This window comes from Tamandua tetradactyla, chromosome 18 (assembly GCF_023851605.1).
Source record: "Tamandua tetradactyla isolate mTamTet1 chromosome 18, mTamTet1.pri, whole genome shotgun sequence".
Classification (NCBI taxonomy): Eukaryota; Metazoa; Chordata; class Mammalia; order Pilosa; family Myrmecophagidae; genus Tamandua; species Tamandua tetradactyla.
This window is the reverse complement of record NC_135344.1, coordinates 38,645,112-38,666,723: the sequence shown is the minus strand read 5'-3', so window position 1 is coordinate 38,666,723 and position 21,612 is coordinate 38,645,112. Positions and strand designations below refer to the sequence as shown.

Genomic DNA, 21,612 nt, shown 5'->3' with positions numbered 1-21,612 from the left:
CCAACATTTATCATATGCACTAAAGTTAATCAAAATTGAAATATATTTATTTGATTATTTCACTGCTACTTTGTTTTTTGAACGTGGATGTATTTGGCTTGAGATGATTGCATTATGTATCAAACCTCTGTGATGGTATATAAGCTGCTCTGTGATTGAAGCGATAGGTACAGATGGTCATACTCTCCAAAGTTTGATGGATCACCGTAAGCAAATTTTGAAAAACCTGAAAAAATAGTATTTCTACAGGAGAGAGAGAGAGAGAACGACAATCTAGGTGAATAAGAGATGTGGAAAACACTTCCTCTTGAGCACTTGCCATACTCTGTGTAAGACATTGTACTTGGTGTTTTACATACTTTATCTCATTGATCAGAGAGAAGCAATTGCCTACAGAGAAAAAGAAGACTGGGATGGAAATGTGCATATATGACATGGGATTCACTGGTCGAAGAAAGTTTCAGTACCTGATGTATATTCATCTTGCACACCACTTTCTTCTAATTTTATTTTTTTTGTATAATGCAGATTGTTTATAGACAATATGGCCAAGCAAACTCACTTACTTATAATATCATTTGAGATGTCCAGAAACAGATGATCTATGTAAAATTAACTGAGGATCTGGGTAAGTTACAAGTTATTGTACTTGGTTATCTTTTCTAATTGAACTCAGAACCATGTTTGATTAACTTCTCTGCACACCTCGAGGTAAAGGTTATAAACTCCTGTCTGTGTTAAAGCTATCTGTGCTGATTTGACTGTTGCATACTCCAGAAAAGCCAGGTTCTTTAATCCTCATTCAATATTGCTGTTTTTTATTGTTTCCATGGAGATTGTGGGTGGTACCCAATTGTGTGTGGTAACTTTTGATTGGATCTTTTCCATGGAGATGTGTCTGCAACCATTCAAGGTGGTGTTCCTTACTGGAGCCCTTAAAGTGGAAACCGTTTTGGAAAAAGCTTTAGAGTTGACAGTCCTGACAGAGCCCACACAGCCAGAGATCTTTGGAGATGCAGAAGAAAATGCCCCTGGGGAAGCCTTGTGAAACGAAGAGAGAAAGCTAGTAGATATTGCCATGTGCCTTCCCAGCTGAGAAAGAAGCCCCAAACTTCATCAGCTCTTTCTTTGGAGTTAAGGTATCTTTCTTAGGATGCCTTGATTTGGACATTTTGAAGGCCTTAGAATTGTAAATTTGTAACTTAATAAATCCCCTTTTTAAAAATCATTCTGTTTCTGGTATATTGCTTTTCCAACAGTTTGCAAACTAAAACAGTATCTCACAGGTTCATGGGATGCATCTTCCCCTTTGTATACTTCACAATGCCTCTCAACGTACCCTGCACCCAATGCCTTACAATATTAGTGGATGAATGGATGGATGGATGGATGGGTGGATGAATTATATATCTTTCGCTAAGAATTTGTGACAGTACAATAATTGATTTTGCATAACGAAACATTGAACCAACTATTTTCAGAAATGCCTCATATGTAACTTGATACTTAGAATTTATTCTTAACCTCTGAAAATATATATAACTTTAAAAATGCTATTTTTTATTAAAAGTAACTAAATGCTGTGAGATTTGATTTTATTTTGGTGAGTTATTTACACAGCTAATTTTAGTAACTTTGAGATTAGCTTTTGGAAAAAATCTATAGAGCTTATGCTTAATATTTAAGAAAAAAATTACTATTTCCCTCTAAAATATCTTCTTGCTTTCAATTATTGCAAAATAAAAATTTGAGTAAATGTTTAGAGAATATCAGCCTAAATGTAAAGCATTCAACCTGATTTTCATTCCTTTGGGCCACAATTCAGATTGTAGATGGGCAGTCACAAATGAGTATGCTAATTTTTTTTTCCCAAAGAGAACCCACCCACCTATCGCTATTTTGAAGGCTCTTTGGGTGCCCTTTTTAAGAACCTCCTGGTTCTTAGTTCTCATTTTCCTAGTGTGAATTGAGAGTGTCTAGCCAAGGCCTGGCAGCTGGACCCAGTGGAAAGGACTATGGACTCGCCCTCCATTGTGTTATTGTCTAAACCTGACTTTGTTACCTGCATAGCAAATATGGATATTCAGCATCTTAAAGACCATCTCACCCAACCTCATTTCTATAAGGGAATCCTGTCTGCATTCTCATATTTGTTGGTTGTAGCATAGCTTCATACCCTCTCATATTTTTCTTCTACTAGTTTACATGTCATCTGCCACAATTGAGTGCAAGCTGCATGAGGGCAGGATATTCATGTAAAGAGAACTCAGGTTCTGGAGGTCTGGATTCTAGTTATTTCCTGCTATTAATAGATAGCTGTCTCAGGTAAGTAATTTAACCTCTCTCAGGTTCAACCACTAAGAAATGAAGGAGGTAAAAAGATAGTTCCAGTTATAACATTGCACGAGTTTCTTTTATTAGGCTGGAAGTTCTCAAGTTCTTAATAGTTTTCATATCCTTAGAACAAAGCACAAACCAAATACACAACAGGTTCTAGTGGAAGTTTCCTGAGCAAAAATATGCTATGTATCTTCTATACTCTTAGAATATCTAGTACAATCTCTGCCACAGATTTTTTACATACATTACCTCATTTCACTGCATTTAATCTTCATCAAAACCCCAAAGAGTGGATGCCCCATCAGTAGGCCAATTTTGGATGAAGTAGCTGAAGCTCAGAGACATAGCTCGCCTAGTTTTCCTTGGGGGGAATCAAGCCCAAGCACTTTCTGTACTGCAAAATGACCCTGAAATAAAAAAACATGTTGCTTTGTTGACAGTTTTTTGTTCTAAACACACCTAGAATGCCAGTCCAGTCTTTACCCCACAGCAGACACATACCCCACTATGCTGCTATCAAACTTTCTGTGGCTGGTGGAGCATGAATGTACCAGGTCCTTAGCCTCAGTGCATGACACATGCAAACCATAAGATTTTTTTTTTTCTATGAAGAAACTGCATCAGCAAAGCTTGTCAAAAGCAGTTAGGGGTTATTCTAGAGGACTGGGGTAGCCAATGTCAGATGTAAGTCAATGGCATACTAAAGGAGTCAAAACAAGAATCTCAAAGGGAAAACTTGTTTCTAAGAGGATGGACAGATAAATAACACAGACAGGAGTTGGAGTGGCCTGGAGAGAGAAGGAGATAAGACCCATGTGGCAACTTCCCAGTTCTCATGAGGCCTGGCTGTACTTCTCATTAGCCTTTCCCTGTGTTCCTCTAATAAATTACTTTAGATGTAAACAAAGCATTTCCCTACCACACCTTTCTGTGCATCCCTATGTCTGGTTGTGTTTGTGAAGGAGGATGAAGAGCCTCCATCTTTCTGTGCTATTCTTCTGAGATCTCCCTCGGCTCCTGTGCAATACAGCACAATATAAACCTAAACTCTGCATAGCTGGGCTCCTAAGGCTCAGTTAGGAACTGAGCACATTCCAAATCTGGCTGCAGATTTGGGGCATTCTGGAATAACATTGACAAAAGACTGCCAAGAAGCCAGGAAATGAAAACTCAGAAGAATCTTCCTTCCTCCACCTTGTTGTCTTTCATGTAGTGAAAGCCACTCTCCTGGAGGAATCTCACAAGGAACCATGTGCCAAGAAAGCTTCCTTCAGTGAATTTCTTGCAGCCAGGAAGGGAAAAGACTCCAAAACTACAATGTAGTCACTGTCGGACCTGGGATTCCCTTCCTGGGACAATTATATTTTACTCCTGCTTAGCTCCTTGTTGCTTAGCAACCACAGTAAGCATCAGGGAAAGGAAATGAAATAATAGCCCTTTCCAAAGTAGGACTGAGGTAGAGATAATCAGGAGTAGAAATTACCTTTTCACTTTCTAGAAAGAGAAAGATACGATGTGCTTCTCAGAGCTTGTATAAATAGGCTGCATCTGAAGGGAATCATTTACATTTCCACATCGTATTTTATTAATCAAAGCCAGCATTTGAATATAATTATTTCACTTCACAAAGTAACTTTACGTCTGATATTTCCTGGGAGCCTCATAAAGATTGATACCTGGGCAAAATTCATGGTCCTAAGTTTACAGATGAGGAAATTGGGGTACAGGAGACTTAAATTGTGAACTCAGCTTTACCCAGACAGTGACTGGCAGAGCAGGACTAGAATCCAAGCCTGCCTTTTCCTATCACTATACTGTAGCCTGAAAGCATTCACTCATTCATTGCTCCCCATTATGAATTATTTTCATCCAGCATGCATGGGTATATATGGCAGTTGTTAAAAATTAGAATTCTTAAATATCCATTGTTCTAGACCCACCCCTAGTTCCTCCAGCTTATCACCTGCCCCTCCTGAACCTCTACATGATCCAACAACTTGGACCCTGGCAGAACAGGGTCCTCTGTCAGTGTCTATTCTGATGTATTGACCCATTTTCTTATTGGTTGTTAGATATTTTTGACATGCTACCAACCCTTCCTGATCATATACTGGGTTTCTGGAACAGCTTTATCCAGTAGAGACACAGAGATATAATGCAAAACCTTAAATCTCAAGAAGTTCACAGTCTATGGTTGGGGTGAAGTAGAAAAATAAAGGCATGTTATCTTTTGCTGAATACTTCTCATAACCAAGCACTCACCACCAATTAAGATGATCTATCATCTTAGGTTCAATCACAGTGCTTTTCATGATATTCAGCTGAGATCTGCCCTCCATAACCTCAGCTGATTGGGGCTTGTTATGCCTTCCAGAAAAGAGTCAAGCAAACTAATTTCTGTTCCCCCTGCTGCCTTACTTATATTTAAAGACTGTTTTTAAATCCTACTCTGACTGTTCCAGGGATGTTCTCATTGTTTTTCAGGACTCTCTCATATCCTACAGTCAAAGATGGAGAGAATCCGGTAGCTGGCTTGGTTCTCAGAGGACTTCAGAACCCCCTTCATTTTTAGAAGAGGTTTCATGGATTGAATCCCCACCCCACCCCCCACCACAAAGTATATTCAAGTCCTAGCCTCCTGTCCGTGAATGTGAACTCATTTGTAAATAGAATCTTTGAAGACTTTATTAGGTAAGATGAGTCCCAAATAAATGAGGGGGGGGGGAGCCTTAATCCCGTGCGACTGGACTCCAGTCATGCAGAGGAAATGTGCACCCAACAGTAGGAGACAGAAGACACATAGCCATGTAATGGAGGCACAGGTTGCTGGCAAGCCACAGACTTGGAGAAAGCATGATCCTGCCAACACTTTGGTTTTGAATCTCTAGTGTCTGAAACTAAGAGATGCAAGTTCCTAGTCTGTAGCAAACTTAGACAAGAGGAATCTGAGGGCAAAGATGAGGAGACTTACCAAATAAGCTTAAAACAAAGTCTCCTTAGTAATCTGGTCTGTAACCTTTCTATTGTACCTGGCATCACATTTTCAATTTCTGCATTTTCCGAATTGCTCTTAAACTCCAGATATGGCCTAATCATTAAATAGTTCACTGTAACTATCATCTCCTGTGGTTAGGACACTTTCTATTAATGCTAAGAGAATAGAACCTTTCTAAGTGTCCCGATCACACTGTAGTGTCGTGCCCATTCAATTGGATCCATGATTCTCAATGCAAGTTGCACATTAGAATCACCCAGGTCTACCCAAGACCATTCAAATCAGGGTAGGATACAGGCACCAGTAATTCCCCCCTGGTAATTCTGATTCACTTTAAGTGTTGAGGAGCACTGCAATAGATCATCCTACCTCATTTTCCAAAAAGGTGAGAATCAAAACTGCATTCAAACCCAGGACACAGAAAGTGACTGTCTCTGAGCATTTGATTATACTCCTTCATCTCAACTTCCTATTTTCTGAAGGAGAAATGAGTGCTCTTACCTTATTTATTTATTTATTTTTTTAGCTTCAGAAGTGAGAAAATGCCATAATCTATCCTTGTTTATATTTTGAACCATAACTTGAGCTTATATGGTGGCCTCTTATTTGACCCTCAAGTCCCTAGGGCATGATCATGTTGTAGATCCTTGCATTATATCTGGCACAGGGCCCCCGGCAAGTTGTGAGGGCCATATCATTTATGGTCATTTTACAGGTTAGTCACATGGAGGCTCAGGGCACAGAGCAACAGCCCTCACTCTTAGGTGATATCAGAGGAACATTTTTTTTCTCTTCCACATTTATTGACATTATCCAAGCAATGCACAGCCCAGTCCTCATAGATTTTATCTTTGTTCGGGAAGATAAGCTTTAGGAAAAAAATATGTATGCAAAGGGGAAAAGGAAAAGTGCATGATAAATACACAACAGACAATACATATGTAGCAGTTCTACAGAGGGTGTGATTCTGACCCCACCCTTCTTTCACCTCTCTGCATCTGTGCTCCATATACCTTGTAAACATCTCCTTTCAGATATTTACATACATTAGCTGTAATTACAAGTTTGCATGCTAGACTCTCCCACTAGGCTATGAATTCTGAGCCTTAATCATGTTTGTCTCTCTAGTCACTAGAATTGTGTCTGGCGCATAGTCCATTGCTACCAATTATCTGCTGCATGACTGCATGCTCTTGACATTGGAGAGCATATAGAAGTAAGATATCTATGTAGTTTGTGCTTTCCATAAGCTACTCAGATCCCCTCCCCCTTTATTGTCTCAGGGGTCCTAGGGTCCCGGGAATAAGTACCTTAAAATTGCATGATGCTGATTCTCAGGCCAGCTCTCTTAACTTACTGTGTTTCAAGATTTGGTTCTCAGACACTAAAAATTGGCCTATTTGGGAAAAAAGATGAGAAGAATTCCTGTTACATTCAACTAGGGTTTAAATACAGTTCCCATTCTATGAATGGACATTATTCAGGGGCAGGACTTTAGTTTTTAGGGACCTTTTACTATTATATATTAAAATCATGTATATATTTAAAATATAATGTATATCATATTTTATACACAAGTACATCTTATGAAGAGTAGGAGGATTCATCCTTTAATTCCCCTCTTCTCATCTCTCATGATCAAAAGATGGGCCACATGTAAGGAGGGGACACTGGATGAGAAGTAGGGTACATGGCGTCTATTCTTGGCTTTGCTATACCAGACGAAACCCCGGCAGTCCATTTAATCTCATTCTCCTGTTTTCGCAGGTGTAAGATGATGGGGTTTGCCTCGGTGATCTCTCAGGTGAACTTTTACTGTACTAAAAGTCTATTATTTTATAGACTTACTTATGATCTATTATGGTGAACTTTTAATAAGGCAGGTGCTTCTCTTAGCTGCCCGTCAAAGAAACCCAACACAGGAAGGAAAACCAATTGTGGCTCTGCTGATACCAGCCAGCTGCATAACCATGGACAATCCTTTGATTTCTGGGCCTCGCTTTCTCCGTTTAAAAAGTGTATGAAATGGTCCACACTCTTATCTTACTTCTCATTGGGCTTTGATCTATGATTTCACAAATCCGGATGCACAGGTAAACAGAAAAAACCATCTGATTACAGAAAATGGTTGTTTTGACATTGGTATGTTAACCTTGATCCTCTGACTTCCTATCGTCAGCTCATAACCCCTGCTGATTTTTTTCTAATTAAGAATTACTTTCCCACCACTAACAGTACTCTAACAAAGTCTAGCAGAAGACTTATTGGAACGCTGTCCCAACCAAGGTCTTTCAGTAAAGACTAACAGAGGAAAAACGTGTTGCTAATCAGAATATTCCACCAAAAAAAAAAGACAGAGAGGTGTCTTGGGTCAGAGAGGAGTGAGCTACCTGTTCAGAATCAGACTGAATTGCGTCCAGGGACAACCCCCAGGAAATGGCTGGGGTTCCCCCTCTTCAGTTTTCATTACTACACTCCTGTGAAAAGACTGATGAGAAGTTCCCTGACAGAGCTCAAGCCAGCGGCCAAATCAGGCAGGCGGTGGCTGGACATGGTTGGCGGGAGACAACTCCACGTCACCTCCAAATCATTCCTTAATCCTAATGTCCAAGGCTCTCAAATTCTGAGTTCTAAGTAAACTGTACCCCGTAGTCTTCAGCAAAACCACTTGCAGACCTTCCGAGTCCGGTCTTACATTCTCCGATTCAGAAGCCATGCCCCTCGCAGGTTCGGTTCCTCAGTTGCCCCGAAAAAGCCCTCTTCTGCAGCACAAATACAAATACTCAAAGCCATTAAAAATACCACCATCTTTTGTATGAGCTGAAGACATTCTACTTTATTCATCCACCGCCCTGAATGGGAAAGCGCGTAATGGAACACGCGTTTGTCAATTCTCCTAGTCCTTCCTCTCATCAAGTCTACAATTCTGTGTGAATAACGAGAAAACGTACACGAACATCCGAATAAATACATATAGCTTCACAAAAAAATACCCCCCTGAAAGTGAAATGTAATTACCAGGTTAAGGAAGAAAAAGCACACACTTTCGAGAGCCGATTACGTCTCACGTCTCGGCGCGCAGCCTTCCCCCACCCCCGCACCCACAACACTGCTCGCGTTGTGTCAGATAGTGGCAGTGTTGAGCCCGGGAACCCGCGCCCAGCCCGCGGCGGTCCCCGCGGCCGCCCAGTCTCCGCAGCTGACTCCCGCGCGCAGGAGCCATTGGGCCGCGAGGGCGCTGGGGAGCGGGAGGGACGCCGGGAGCGCCAAGGGGGTTCCTGACGAATAGTTTTCCTTCTCCCCCGGCCAGAGCCCCGTTCCCTCCATTTGACCGAAATTCACCGTGAGAGGGGCGATCGGGCTCGGGGGGCGAGGTCGCTCGCCCGCTCCTGGGCGCGTCTCCCAGCCATCTCCAGCCGGAGAAGCGGCTCCCCGGCCCATTGGGCGAGCAGTGTGGGCGCCGGCGCCCCCCTTCGAGGCCGATCGCTGGGTGGCGGTCCCCGCTAGGCTCGGCCGCGTCGCCGCTCCGATCCTCCCCTCCCCCGCCCGTGCCCTCCCCCTTCCTTTCACTAGGACTCCGGGACTCGGGAGAGGGCGCGGGAGGCAGGCACACGGGCCCGACCCCACTCCAGCGCTCGCCGGGGACGCGGGCGGGCGGCAAGGGGACGCGGCGGGGGCGCGGGGCGGGCGCGGCCATGGAGCGGCGGCGGCGGCGGCGGTGGCAGCACTAGCTACCGCGGGCGGACCAGCGGGGCGGGCAGGGCCGCCGGGCGCCGCGGACCGAACTGCACAGCTCAGCAAAAGCGCCCTCGCCCTCGGCGCACCGCCTCCTGCGAGCCCAAATTCAGCAACATTTTGTAAACCTCCAACCCATCCTTTGAAGAAAAGAAAAAAAATAGCATTGATCGGAGAGACGGGGATATATATATATATATATAAATTTTTTTTTTTGGCTTCTGCTAAAATTAGCTGGGCTCGCCGTGAGCCTGTGTGCGAGTGTGTGCGAGTGTGTGTGCGTGCGGCGTGTGTGTGTGTGTGTGTATGTGTGTGTGTGAATGTGATTACTCCAGGACTCCTCGGGCTCCGGAGACGCCATTTTCCCCCTTGATATCTCTCTCCATAAATCGGTGGCGCGGCGGAGGCGGCCGCGCCGGGCGGGAAGCGCCGGGCTGGCCGGAGCGCTCGCCGCTCGCCGCCGCCTCCGCGCGCCCGGGGGCCCCAGCGCCCCCCGAGCCACGGCGGCCCGCCGGCGGCTCGCCGTTTGACAGATGCTCATCGCCATGGAGTTGCCGCAGCAGCACCTTTGGGGGCTCGGGCGAGCGACCGGAGACGGGATCTGAGCGAGTGCCGGGGCCATCGGAGCGGGAGCCGCCGGGACATGGGTGAGCACGCGCAGCGACCTTGGCCCGGGAGCCGCCGGCGCCCAGCCGTCCTCAGCGCCGCGGGCCCCAGCATGCCGGGGCCCGGGGCGGTGTGTGTGCCCTGCATGCAAAAGTTAACGTCGCCTCGCCGGGGCTTTGACTTTGCACCGGGCGGGCAGGGGGGAGACGTGGCCAAGGGGGCGCGATGTCGGTCCGGGAGAGGCTGCCGGGGATGGGCGCGATTCCGGCCGGCTCGCGGATGGACAGCGATGCTGGTTCAATTGGAGTGGCCGGTCGGTGGCGGAGGTGGTGGAAGCGTCGGGTTGGAGGGCTGGGAGCTTTTTGAGTTTCGCCTAATCGCCCCCCACCCCCACCCCCACCACACACACCCCCAGGCCCCCTTGCACCCTCCCTCTGTCCTGCCGCCGGCTGCCGGGGCTGGCGCGTTTGGCGTTGGTGGAGTGGACTCGCCAGGGGGAGGGGGCAGGGAAAGGGGTGGGAAGGAGGCAGGATTTTTTTTTTTTCCCCTCATTCTCTCTTTGTAACTTGCAGGTTAAGTGGAGCTAGAGAGCTACATTGTAACCTAGTTGGATTTTTTGGGGGGAAAATGTATCAGAATCTAACGTGTCGTTAATAGAAAGAAGAACAGGGAAGAAGTGGTCCAGCCGGCGAAGGTTGGTGTGTGCTTGTGTTGTGGCTGTGTGTTAGTCTTTCTCTTAAAATCTTAAATCAATGGATTTGAGGTTCTTTCTCGTGCGCTCCGGTTTTGGGACACGGAAAAGGCAGGAGGAATTCCCTTAAAAGCAGGCGAATGCCTTTTTTGAAAGCACTCATTGTGTTTTCTAGCGGAGCGGTGGGCTTGGGAATTAGCGACAGGCTTCCCCGTTCGGTGGTTTCCAGTTGGAAATCACTCCGGAAAGGGAGCCCTTCGGTATCGATTTATTGTTTTTGTCTTTCAATCCATTATCCCGTTGACCAAAAATACTGTCTGAGAAGTTCCACAGAGACAAAGTCAGGCAGGTAAACTGGACTGGGCAGATCTTCAACAAGATGGGGATAACGGTGATACGTTTTTGGTATCTGTTTGTGATGGAAGCATTGTTGGGTAATAGCAATTTCTGATCGGTAGAGCATGCTGGTTCTAAAAAAATAAGTTATGCTGAAATCCTGTCTTCCAGTCCACCTCCTCAACACTCCACAAGCACCTCTCGTCCCCCCTACACACACACACACACACACACACACACACACACACACACCAATTATAACAATTCTGAAATCGGATCCATGTGGAAATATTTAACTGGAGATTGGAAAGTTGTGCAATTGGAAGTAAGAGATAAGGCTAGGAGGTGCTGAGGGTGTGGGAGGGAGTTCTTATTTCCCCCTGATGCTGCGTGTAGTCTTTATGTAGATCTGTGCAGGATTCCGAGGGTATGTGTATCTGTCTTAAAAGGACTGTTGAGGGAAGGATTTCCGATTCGTTTCCGCTTCAAATAAACTGTCCTGATAATCTCATGGCTGACGTCTAATGCTAAATGGGCAATTTGTGTGTCTCTTTATCCCTGTGGAAACTCCAAAAGGACAGTTTATTCTGGGATTCTACAGCAGCTACTTTTCCTTCCCAACCTTCCTCTCTCCTCCCACCTTTTTCCTAAAGTTTGTTTGGAGTCCGTTGGTCTCTAATGAAGTACTGATATTTATTTTTCTCCTACATTGTTTTGCTTTTTTCCCTTTTCATTCCTTTACACTTCATCCCAGTTTTCTTCTTTTCCTGTAGATTGGTACTAGAAACTGGTTTCATAAACTGTCACCAAATCTGTCTGGCTGATTGGCCACATCTGTTAGGTAAATCCACAGGTAAATCTGGCCCGCTTTTTCCAAACTCATGTTCATTTGCAAAGTGTGTGTGTGTATGTATGTGTGTGCACACGCGTGCGAGTGCATGCCCACCCCTGTGTATGCACTGAGGGGAGTGGGTTGGAGAAGAGGGATGTGGAGAGGGAGGGTGTTGTTCTTTGCATGCCACATCTGCAATGCTGGGACCAGACCTGGGCGGCTGGGGAGAGTTTCCTTTGCATACCCCAGTTAGATGTTGTCTGGCTGGGATGGGGAGGCGGGGCCAATTGGCCAGGGGCGTGTGAGGGAGGAGAAAGTTTGTAGCACTTGAAAACGCAGTTTACAAACCCAGGTCAGTCCCTTCCTTTTCTTCTGCTTTCTGTGACTCCATGATCCTTAACCCCCTGGAAGAGTTTCAGAGAGAAGTTGAAGGCGCTGTGTTTTTTTTGGCTGAGCTTCTCATTGCCTGCTACCAGGTCAGGGTGTTAGGAGAGAGTGTTTGGGGGCAGAGCAGAGGAGTAGGAAGCAAGCACATATGGTTGAACTAACTGTGGAGTGAATAGCCCAAGAAGATTTGGAGACCTGGTACCCTGAGAGTGCTTGCTGCCTTACACACAAGCCTTCTTGCCTCTTGCCCCCCATTTAAAAAGAAGTCTTGGTCTTGGGAAGTTGAATTGGTGTTAGAGCCAGGCTGTGAGAGCTGCTAGCCACAAGAGTAACCTGAGCTGAGCTGGGGGAGGAGGTGGTGAGTGAATGCAATTGGGAACCGGAGGAGAGAAACCAACTTGTCTCTCTTAGCTGGGAAAATAGATGTGTCACTGGAATAAACAAACTGGAGGTGGGGGAGGGACAGCTTATAATGAACGTAAGGAGGAGTCTAAGAGGCAGCTACAACGGGTAGGAAGGGGGCCACCTCTAAGCTGGGGAGAAAATATCAACTGCCTTATATGTTCAGGAATGGGCCAGGCAAGGGAAGGGTTGTAATATGATCTTTTGTATGTTAACATCAGAATGTTACATAGGAAAGCACTGCTGAGAGGCCCAGTTCTGACTTCACCCAGGGGAAATCCAGGAGGAGCCTTCAGTGAATCAAGCAGCCCCTTGGTGCCATTAGTGTTTTCTGGTCATGTGCAGAACTCGAAACAGGCTGTTTTGTAAATAACCTGAGGTTTGGGGGGAAAAAAGAAAGTGCTTGAAACCTTTGTAGAAAGTAGTTGAAAATGGTCAGTGAGGAGAGGCAGAAGGCAGGATTTTGCTGAAGAAGAAATAAATAGGTAGGCTCTTCTCACTGAGCTCCCCAATCTATTTCTGCTGCTATCTTTCCTTCCCATTCCATTAGGGGCATAATCAATACTTCTCTGCACAAAAACATAGGCTGAGGGGAAGAAAGTTCCCTCAACCTGGTCAATATTTTTAGTTGTACTTGAATCTCTGCCCTGAAGCTTCTATATAATATGCGAAAGGAGGAAGATGAGAAATTGCTAGACGGATGGGACATCCTTTCTGGGTTCCTGTGGAGACACTGAAACTTGGCTGGGCTTCAGCCTCCCAGAATGCCAGTTTTGCCTTTGGAGACTTGAAGTTTTAATTGAAACCAGAAAGCTATTAAAAGGCAGCCCCAGCCAATGAAACATTGTTTTCTCCACTGCTCAGGAATGGGAAATAAATAATTTTTTTGCTGATGGCATTTCAAGTTGCTTTGGTTTTACTTCTGCCAGAAGAATGGGGTAAATTATTATTAACACATTAGCATTTTAAGGAGTTGCATTGCTTTAGAAAATGGGATGATGTTACTGAGTTTGCTCAGGGACCCACCCTGTGGGAGAGTCCTAGCTGGGGGAAGGAGACTGCTGTGGTCCTGGAGGGTTAGCCGCTCTGCGCTGAAAAAAAGGGGGCCCTCCAAGAGTCCTCCCAGCACGTGACTGTGCTCCCATAGTCCTCAGGGTCCTGGGAAGAAGAGAGCAAAACAATCTAATTCTAGCTTAATCCTATGGTGTGTTATGAAACCTGGTAAGTTTCCCCAATTGTTTTGTCAGGATTGAGTAAGGAGGTATCTAGCATCATACGTGCTGTCATAGGTTTGAGACTTCTTTTAGAGCTATTTCTAAAGGCAAACCTTGTGTTTCACAAACTCATCGGGAAGTTGCAGACACTTTGGCGGACAAATGTGCGATAGGAGATACCCACAGAGAGGGCTTCTTGCATGCAGGGAAAGATGCCAACCTGCATTTTTGTTTGACTCTGAGTTTTCATTTCCATTTCGCTCGGCCTTCAACTATATTCTCATGTCCCCTTAGACATGCCACGGTGGGGTAATATAAGTTTTTATGGGAACTTGTGATCTTACCTAACTGAGTCCTAATGAGTGACCATGACAGTTCTCATCCAGAAGTTTCCTAGATCCAAACTACTGCCCTTTTCCTTTTAGGTTTGGATTTTTACTCCCTTAGAGAGTACCCTCTAAGGTTGAGGAAACATGATTTTTAAAATGGCTTTTGGCTTAGAAATCAACAGTTGATTTCCTATCCAGTTCATAGCAAATGACTCCAGGGCGAGACGGAGCCCGAAGCAGCCCTGGAGTCTGCAAGACCCCGTGGGAGGAAGCAGCTGCACCCTCCCCAGGAGCTGATGTTGGATTTTGATCAGCAGACCCAATAAAACAATTATGGTAGGACCTCGTTGTATACGACCAATATGTTCCAAGATTCTTCACATAAGTTGGAAATAGTGAACCTGATTGTTTAATAAGTATTTCTTATGCAAATATACCTATCGCATGTTTTTTTTTTTTTTTTTATAAATAAGGCAAATAAACACCCGGGTATCAATACAAAACCAAAATTAATCATAGAAATAATTTTTTTTCTTAAATTTAATTCTCTCTCCCTCTGTCTTTATTTTTCTGATTGCCAATCGCATATTCCTGAATTCAGGTGTGTTGACTTTGTGTAAATTGAGGTTCTACCCTGTAGATAATGCCAGCTGGGCTGAGTCCAGGGCACAGAGGCCTCTTCTGCCTTTACTATTGCTGGGGAGGTACAAGGAATGAAAGGTGAGCAGATAAGAGTTTCAGAACTCTGTCAGCTTGGAAAAAAATGTTTCCCTGACCCAACTTATCTTTTCCCATTAAAATAATACCTTTCATGTGCATGACACTTTGTTTTTTTCAAAAAAAATCTTCCTATCACAATCTCTGCCTTGTTTCTCCTCCAGAAGGAGGCTGTTTAAGCATTTCATCCCCATTCAGAAGGGGACACATAAGGAAGCGGATATGCTGAGTGACTTGAAATAACTCAAGTTGGTGGCAGACCTGGGCCCAGACGGCTGTGGGAACGTGTGAAGGGCCTCACACCTGAAGTCACAAGATCTGGTTTGGATCTTGCCTCCACTTCTTCCCAGCTAAATGACCGTAGGTGGGCAAGTTGTTTAACCTCTTAGAGCCTCAGTAACCTAGTCAGTGAATAGGGATAAAGAGTCTTACCCTGCCTACTTCACAGGGCTTGGGGCCTGTAAGGGTTACTTAATACCAGCTAATTTCTGTAATTGAACTCGGGGAGGACTTCCACGGGACTTCTGAAAACCGATGCCTGAGATTATTGTCACCATAACCCCAAGAGTAGGAATTCCTTAGTATGACCAGAAATGCCCACAGGTACTCTTCGGGTTCTAACGCTGTTGGGGAATAGTTGTTTTCTGCTCTTGGTTTAACTCATGGCAATTAGAAAAAAGAAAGTCAGTTGATTTATTAGACGTCTTCTATGCCACGTGTATATCTGAGACTCCAAATCTCAGAACGATTTCCAGTTTGGACTCAAGGGTGTATTTGGTGCTCCGGAATGAATAAGGAGAAAAGAAGGGAAAAGAAATGGGACACACAGAGGTGGAGGGCCAGAGGGTAAGGCTGAAGGTCTTCATCTGTGATCTCTAGTGGCTGAGCAGTGACACTCAGGAGAGGGATCCCTGGCCTTTCTAAAGGAGAGAGCTGATGGCAGGATTTCTTCTGTCCCTGCAAATCCAGAAAACTCCCCCAGCCTTAGGAAACTTCTCTATAGTTCATTTGCTCCTTGACTCTTCTGTGTCCTGCTTCTTACCCTTGTCCCTGATACCTGCTAACCCTGCCCAGCAGCCTGCACCAGCTGCCTTGCAGTGTTCTCTGCATGAACTCCATTTTACGCAACACACCCAGGCCTCTGCTCCTGTCAGACTGGTTTCCTCACTGACCCTGGGCAGTCTGTGCACCTGCCCATTTCAGCTCAACTCTCTGTGCCACTGCCTTCATTCTAGAAGGTGTCCTGACTGTTTCCCTTTTATCCAGAGTGACTACCTCCTAGGACGTGTAGCACCACCCAGCCTCCTCAGCAGAGACTTGCTAATCTCTCTGGACCAGCTCCCGTGCCTTGTCCATAATTCCCAGAGCACCTGGGGTCTAAAGCATGGGCCTGGCATCCAGTTTAGGCTACTTTGCTCTTTGTTGTCACTTACCTTCAAGGGCTCTGAGCTCCTTGAAGAAAAGGAACAAGAGTTTTTTTCCTCATGAAACCTTGTACCTGCTTATGGATGATTTTGGTTGCATGAATGAATCATAGAAGTTGTGTACAGATAGAATATTAAAAGTAAATATTGTTTAAGGCATGCTAGAGCACTGCAATGTGAAGCAACACCATGAGGATTTCACGGTCAAAATGAATAATAACCACTTAGGTTAATGGCTTTTTATAATTTTGGCTATCTTTCAGAGGCAGTCGCCCAATCTCAGTTTCTACCTCAAAGCCTAAGAGTTAATGAAGTTTTACCACATGCAGTCTTTTCAGTCACTGATTCATTAATTCATTCAGTCATCAAATATTTATTAAGTGCTTATTAGAGTCATTGACACTCTAGCACACACTGCTCTCAACTCTTTCTGAAAATTCCAATCGCATTTTTTGTCCATCACACTCATTTTGGCACCTAACCATGCAATCTTCTTTGCTATTTAAGTCCAAGTTCTTCCCTACTCCTGGGTGATGAGTGAGCCTTGCCATAATGGAAAAGAGAGAACGCTGAGCAGAGAAAGGCACCGTGAGAGGAAAGTTCCAGGGAGAGGGGAGAGAGCCAGGCTGCAGGCTGGAACTGCCACCTGTCAGCTTACAATATCGGGCGAGTTGCATTGTCTTTCTGCTCCTTAGCTTGACTCATCGCAAAGTGAAAGCATTTGTGTTGATGTGAGAGGTCCTGTCCAGCAATGAAATTCTAAGGTTCTATAGTTAAAAGTGTTCCAGGTATTCTGATCTGCCCTCTTAAACTCAGAACTCCTTAAACCCCTTTAATGGTTCCCCAATAGCCACCGGAAGTAACACACTCATAATTAGTGCACTTTGCAAAGTGTTTTATGTGGCTGAAATAGTAAAGGATGAGAAAGGTAGTCCCCTGGGGTACATGGAATTGGGAGAAGCTTCCTAGTTAGAACAAGAGAGCCACACTTGGAGGGCATGGAAGGGGACAGGGGATACAGTAACCTAAGTGTGAAGAAATGCCAGAGAATGATGTGGAAGGAACGAAAGGATTAAAGTCTCCACATTTTCTTGAAGACTGGCCCATTTTGGTGAAATAATTGAAGACAAGGGAGATAGTACAGGCATAGATAGCTTCTGGAAAATCCAGAGTATATTCTGGTCTGGGCTTTGCTACAACTTTTTGTACCCAGGAAGCACCCGGATTCCCTACTATGAATAGTTTATTTATCTCATGGATGTAAGGGGCTGGGCGTCATTTCGCTATGTGGATTCTAAAAGGCATGAAGGCTAGGGTGGGGCCCGTGCTTCTGGGGTGTGCTCTCAGTCCTCCCCAGCACCTGGTCTGTCCTGCCATGACCTGTGCTCCGTAATGGGAGGCAGACTGGTGAGTTGGCCTGCATGCATTTTGAGATCAGATGGAGTGGCCCCCATTTGCCATTTGGATTAGGATAGGGTCAGGAAAGTTGGGCTTTTAACTGAGGTCTGGTGGAAATTCAGTGTGAATTGTGACTTACCTAAGAGCCCCTTGTTTTGATATTTGGGAGAAAGACTCTGCAGGCTTCTGAGTTGTTGCAATAACTTTTACCTCAGAACCTGGAGAAGGATTTGGGAGAGGGAAATAGGAAAAGGAAAAAATAATAAAAAATGAAAGAAAGCAATACTGTTAACCAAACTGGGTGAAAAGAAATTTCTTCAATATCCCTTCAATTTGACAAGGATTTTCAATTCCATAAGCAGAAAGAGTGCTTAAGGTTTGAGCTTGGGGTGGGGTGGGAGAGCTATGGAGGCTGCAGGAAAGAGGCTGAATTTGATGGAATCTACACAGTAGACTGGAAGGCTCATCAGAAACATTTGGGGTACCCATGTACTTGCGGGGTGGCACATCCGGTACAGTTGTTGGTGGCTGTGTCTGTAACCTATTGTTATTTGAACAATGAGATCTTTGATTTTTTTTTTGACAAGTATTGATTAATAGTGGTGGCTAAAAAGATGATTTGAAATGAAAGCCCTGCGGGCCTTCTTTCTGCTCATTGCTTTGCACTCTGGAGCTTGATTACACTCAGTTTTTTGATCTACAAATATTTATTGAAGTCTTAGCACAGTAACTTGTGTGAGGCATTGACCCTGGAATTCTAAGGTAAGAAAGAGCTGGTATGAGATGTGACTTTTGTTCTTGGAGAGTGGGCAGTATGTGAGAGGCATACTTTGCTTAAATGGGAACCATCCATCTGCTTCCAAAGTGGGAACATAATCCAAAGTGGAATTATGCTATTCACATGGTCAGTTGACTGTTGTTCAGTCAGGGGAGGCTTCAAGAAGGATGGGTTTCTGGGTTTGGTGGAAGAAGTGGAACAAGGGGTAAAATGACTTTGTTACCGGAGCAGAGGTGGGATGAAGTTCAGCTATGAATTTAGAACTGCCACAGTGAAACAGTGCTAATTGTTGACATGTGGTATGTCTGGCAGAAACAGGGCTGCCTTGAAGATCAAGGTCCAGCTGGCCCATCCTGAAGACCACACCACGTAAAGTGGGCACCGGCTAGTCTGAGTCTTCTGTTCACAGAGGGAAGGACAAAACCCCTGGCTGTCTAAGTTGAACCTGCTGTATTATCCAGGGTCTAGATTCAAGCTCCTTGACTTCACTACCCTTTTGATTCAACAGAATTGGTTTGCTTATTGACATTTAAACATGAGTCTGTCCAGACCCTGATGGATGCTATAGGGAATCCAGGAGAAGGAGAGGACACAGTTTCCATCCTCCATCTGGGTGGAAGACACCATAAGAACTCATGAACCAGTGAAGGAGTAGCTGTGAACAGCCATCGAGTGCCGAGTAACTGAACCACATAGCAGGGGTGCGGGAAAGGTAGCATCTCCAGGGCTTGGATGGATCAGAGGAAGCTTCCAGGGGGAGGTAGGACTTGGGCTAAGACCTGAACAATCAGATAATCTTGGGTAGGTACAGAGTAGCAGGGAAGATATTATGATGGGGACAAGCATAGCATTTTCAGAAGGCAAAAAGACCAGTTTGACATAGGGCCCTGTGCGGTGTCAGGCAGCAGGATGGGTGGGTTAGAATCCTGTGAGAGACAGACCAAGATTGTCTCCCCAGAGCTGAGATAGGGAGAGAAGGATGAGGAGCAGATTTGAGGAGCCAGAGGCTGTGCTAGTCACAGGACACCAACATATACTAGTTGAGAGAACCCTGACGCTGACTGCCACATCCACCATTCAGTCCTCTCAGCCACCAACTCTTCAATCCAGGGTTCAAAAAAAGGTATCTGTGGAACAAAAAACTAAACTACATATAAGCAAGGTATAGCATTGGAATGTGGATTGACCATTATAGAGAACAGAATAGCTTTCTGATATTGGTACTTTATCTCCAGGAGCTTAGTATGCATTTGGAGAAAGATATATACAATTTTCAGTAACAATGCAATATGTCAATGACAGTTCAAGATAGGTAGAGGAGAAATTAAAAAAGGAGCTAATATTTGTTTCACCCTTTGAAATGCCGAACATATGACAGAAGCATAAATATTTAAGTGTTGGATTGCACATTATGTTCAGATGACAGTAAGCAAAGCTCATTGCCCAATTGCTGAATCAGACATTGGAGAAGTTGAAGAATTTGAATTAAGACTGAGCAGAAAGTGGGGTCAAAGTTGGAGAGTCTTGAAAGAAAGACTAAGGATTTATTGTCTGGTCAATCATTTGATTTATCCCTGTTGCCTTCAGATAAATTTATCATTATCACTCCAGTTTACAAGCAGCATATCAGAGGACAGAGTGTAAGTGACCACTAATGCTGGGTATTTGAAGATTGGTGGCATTACAGTTCAGTGAAAGCAGATGGTGTTTGAAGTCAGATAGAGCTACCTCTGTGATTTCATTTAGTCTTTCCCACTTAAGTTTTCTCGTCTGTAAAATGGGCATGTCTTAGAGTTCAAAGAATTTAAAACACCTGTTATATACCAGCCGTAGGACAAATGCATCCTTTTCTTTACCATATGCATCTCTCCTCTACTGGGACAGGAAACAGGATCACAGATACTTCTGACCTGTCTACCATACTTAATCTATTTTGACAGTACTCTACATATGTTGTTTGCTTTATTCCTTGTAAGGTCCTGTAAAGAGAATTAGAAGGCCAAGTGAGAAAACCTGTGTCCAGAAAGTTTGGGTGATATGGTAATTGGTTTTTGTTGCTCATGCATGTAGAGGCTTCTGTGAACTTTTGGTAGAAAACTGACTTTGCTTTGTATTTTGGAGACATCATGATGTAAATGTGAAAGCATGGCCTTTTGAATCATATAAACCTGAATTTGAATGTGGATCTGTCTTCATTTCCACACCTGTAAAATAAAGCTAGGATATTCTATATCTCAGGGCTGTTGTAAGAATAAGGACCATAAAGGGCAAAACACAGGCCTTAGGCTATGTTTGCTACTTCTTTCCCTGCAAGCCCGCACTCCCCTTGACTGCATAGGCGAGCACAAACTGCAAGTGTGCCAAAGCCAGAGCCCGACCTGGAATTTGAGGACTGGCCCAACCAGCTCATTAGAGATTTTCCCCCCAGGAGCCAAGATCTAATGCTCATGCTATTGTGTTGTATATTGGTTCCCAGAGGAGACACTATTTCTGTAGCTAGAACTGGAACCATTGGTTACTAAATAATGTACCTGGCCTCAAAAGTTTTGTTCTGTTCTCTCCCTGTGGAGCTGCAGAACCAGTGGGGTTAGATAAAGATGGGGACAACACCACCCTGCCGTGCAAAAGCTTCAGTGTGTCAAGTTGGGGAGACAAGCTCAGCACCTGAGAATGTCAGAGCTGGAAGAGGGCAAATAGCCCATCTCTTCCCATCCCCTCATTCTATAGATGCAGATGAGAGACCAAGGAAAAGAAGTTTCCCAAAGGTACCTGGCTCGAAATGACAGAGTACAGACTTGGATCTTGATTCCTGATCAAATCTTGTGTGTTTCTTCCATCAGACAAACTGAAATCAAGAAGAAAGCAGTACTCAAACCAAAACCAAAGACTCAAGTTAATAGGTGCAAATTAAACTACTGTATGTGCTTCCTATTACAACGGGAGATGGAGGAGGTTGGTCTCCAAACCTTGACCCTCAAGACTTGACTTGGGAACTGTGAAGAGCAAGTAGCCCTTACATAAATGACAGCTTGGATGACACAGACTATGGGAATAAATCAAACTTCTAGAAATTTGAATGTCAAACTAAGTTGATCCCAATATACTCTTTTATAAATATTATCTTATTTAATCTTCAGATACTTCTCAAAACAACCCTTGAGGATTTTTACTCAATTTCCAAATGAGGCTTGAACAGATTAAATACATTTTTCAAGAACAGACAATTACTAAGTGGGAAAGAGAGGCTAAGGACTCTAAGCCTGTGAACTCAAATCAGTTTTTCTACTTCTATTCTTCTTCTCAAGAAGAAACATGACATGGGCTCTTGTGCACACAGTGTGCATGTTCATTGGGCTGTAAACTGTGCTAGAGATCTACTCATAGTGCAGTACCTTCCAAAAGGAGCTCTTGGTCGAGTGGAAGCAAGT

The 21,612-nt window shown here is 44.5% G+C and overlaps 1 protein-coding gene and 1 long non-coding RNA gene across 3 annotated transcripts in view; one reads left to right on the top strand and one right to left on the bottom strand.

The window, feature by feature from the left end:
- Positions 1 to 2,657: 2,657 nt before the first annotated feature.
- On the bottom strand, positions 2,658 to 8,408 carry LOC143662606 (uncharacterized). The gene is made up of 3 exons (XR_013165454.1): positions 8,354 to 8,408; positions 6,646 to 6,731; positions 2,658 to 2,747 (listed from the first exon to the last, which is right to left on the bottom strand). It is a non-coding gene; the product is annotated as an uncharacterized LOC143662606 (long non-coding RNA).
- A 1,178-nt stretch (positions 8,409 to 9,586) lies between these two features.
- SETBP1 (SET binding protein 1) overlaps positions 9,587 to 21,612 on the top strand; it is a 365,292-nt gene continuing 353,266 nt past the window's right edge. The window contains exon 1 of one of the 2 annotated variants that reach the window (XM_077135579.1): positions 9,587 to 9,717. The gene's annotated coding sequence lies outside the window, so the exon portion shown is untranslated. Of the gene's footprint in view, positions 9,718 to 10,221; positions 10,371 to 21,612 lie in introns of those variants that run through there. The other variant, XM_077135580.1, reaches the window with a different exon arrangement.